The following is a 2,966-nucleotide window of genomic DNA, read 5'->3' as shown; positions in this document are numbered from 1 at the left end:
CCCTACCCCTCACCACGCCCCCCTCACCCCCCTCTCATTGGCTCCCTTCCCCCGCCACACCCGCCTCCCGCCCCGCTCACCTGCGAGCTGGACCAATCGTGGGCGGGTGCGAGATAGGTGGGCGGGGCTGCGGCAGCGGGCGGCGGCAGCCAGGTAGGGGCGACGGTGGGCAGGTAGTGGCTAGCTGGGCAGCCGCAGCCACGGAACACTCACTGCCTTCTAGCTATGATGTTGTTCTTTTTTACCTGCCTACCCAGATGACCCCCCCGGCACCCCCCAGCCTGGCCGCAGTTACACTCCCTCCCCCAGCCTGGCCGCAGCTACATCCCCTCCCCCAGCTAGGCCGCAGCTGCACCCCCTTCCCCAGCCTGGCCGCACCTACACCCTCTCCCCTAGCCTGGCCGCAGCTGCACCCCAGGTTTGGTCACCATTGCATCCCAGACCTTGTCACAGCTGCACCCTAGTACTGGCCGCAGCTGCACCACAGGCCTGGCCACAGCCGGACCCCAGGCCTGGCTACAGCTACACCACAGGACTGGCCACAAATCACCGCAGAACTAACCACGGATTACCGCAAAACTGGCCACAGATGCACCCTAGAACTGGCCACAGGTACACCCCAGAATTGGCCACAACTGCACCCCCGTACTGTCCAGAGATGCACCCCAGGACTGGCCACAGATGCATCCCAGGACTGACCACAGCTGCACACCAGGACTGGCCACAGCTGCATCCCAGAACTGGCCACAGTTGCACCCCAGGACTGGCCACAGCTGCATCACAATTCTGGCAACAGCTGCACCCCAGGACTGGCCACAGCTGCTCCCCAGTACTGGTCACAGATGTACCTCAGGACTGGCCACAACTGTACACCAGTGCTGTCCAGAGATGCACCCCAGGACTAGCTACAGCTGTATTCCAGAACTGGCCACAGTTGCACCCCAGGACTGGCCACAGCTGCATCCCAGTTCTGGCCACAGCTGCACCCCAGGACTGGCCACAGCTGCTCCCCAGTACTGGCCACAGCTGCACCCCAGGACTGACAACAACTGCACCCCAGTATTGTCCAGAGATGCACCCCAGGACTGGCCGTAGATGAACCTCAGGCCTGGCAACAGCTGCACACTAGGGCTGGACACAGATGCACCCTAAGGCTGGCCACAGACGCACCCCAAGGCTGGCCACAGATGTACCCCAGGACTGGTCACAAATGTACCACAGGCCTGGTCACTTAACAGACTCTAGAGCCAGATATCACCTCATATCTCATCTCACTTCTACTAGTTTTAGCACATTTCTTGATCTAAAATCTACATTCGATATAGCAAACAGAAGACCTGCCATGCCTGGATAACAGGTTATCTGTCATGCTCTGTCATCGTTTTAGAAGTGGGATTCAAGAAATGTCCCTAGGTACACCACAAGGACGTGTTCTCAGTCCCATGCTGTTTACTGTCTTAGTTAATGCTACACTAAATACTCTACCTACCTAGGTTTAACACACAGCTATAAGCTATACTGATGATGGCATGCAGCATACAACAGAGCATAAGAAAAAGAGTACCTTCTTAATAAGGCTAATATCTCCTTCTAAAACTAAGATACTGCAAGCAAACGACATCTCCCACCCATCTGTTTGCAGGGTGAAAATATCAGCTACGTTAAATCTTGATTGATAAATTAGACACATGTGCAACTCTTGGGTATCTTTATTGAGGAAACGATACCCAAGAGTTACACATGTGTCTAATTTATCAACATGTCGGTTCTCTGAACCATTCATCTACAATACGTTAAATCTTGCAGATACCTTGGTGAAAACGTACATTTCAGTAAATCCACTATACCGCAACTAAATAAGAAATGCAAAGATAGGTTAAATGCTTTCAAAGCTCTTGCTGGCTACAACCCCAACCATGTTGCTGATGTGACATTAGTTAGAATGTTGGTCCTAGGCTATATTGCAACATTAACTAATGATATTGCTGCCATGTTCGCTAAAAAAAATTTCTCTCCGGTCCTTGGAACCGAATTATTCTTGGCTAACTTAAATTTAGAAGAAAATGCTTGTTATTCGTAGTATCAATGAAAAGATAAATGAAATTAACATATACTTAGTATTTGTTAAAAAAATGAACCAGACACTCACTACAAATCTTACTAAATGTCTAAAAATAAATAAACACAAATCTAAATGAGTTCTGAAAAAATGCAATTATATTAAGTTGATAACGTGCACGAACTGTATCTATTTAGACAGCAAGAGCATTTCACGTCTCTATGGATGTTAGGTTCACAGACCGGGTCGCGGGGGCGTTGACCCCCCAGAACTCTCTCCAGGTAAACTCCAGGTATCTAGTAATCCCTTCCTTAAATCATTTGGGAAGGCAACTACTCAAGAAGAAATTTCTCACCTCACTGTTATTAATAATATATAATAATTGATATACAGTGATGGATCTAAGCAGAAGTCTACTGACAGGGCTGCAACTGCTGTTGTTGTCACTATCTTAGATAACTATAGCAAGCATGTTTAGGTAGGCATAAGAATTAACAACTGGGCGTCTACAAACTGAAAGGTTTGTTATCCTCTTGGCACTAAAGTTAACTTACTGACGTCAATTCATTGACTTCGAGAGATTCTTTCATTACTGAAGTTTCTTGACTCACATAATAACTCCAGTAACATGTTCATGGAGAAGTCAAGCACAAAATAAATAAAAAACCCGCACATAGCAGAAAGGAGATTACGACGACGTTTCGGTCTGACTTGGCCATTTACAAAGGCAAACCCAGAGCTTAATTAAAACTAAAATAAGAGAAAAAATAATTAATATACAATTCCTATGGATTCCACAATTTCTCCTTCGTTATAAACTTGATAAATTAGCCAACGTATCGTAAAGAAAAATGTAGAATGTAACTTGGTATATCTGCGTCAAACATTAGCAATAATATTAGGAGAG

Source organism: Cherax quadricarinatus, chromosome 48, assembly GCF_038502225.1.
Source record: "Cherax quadricarinatus isolate ZL_2023a chromosome 48, ASM3850222v1, whole genome shotgun sequence".
Taxonomy (NCBI): domain Eukaryota; kingdom Metazoa; phylum Arthropoda; class Malacostraca; order Decapoda; family Parastacidae; genus Cherax; species Cherax quadricarinatus.
This window is presented reverse-complemented; position numbering follows the sequence as displayed.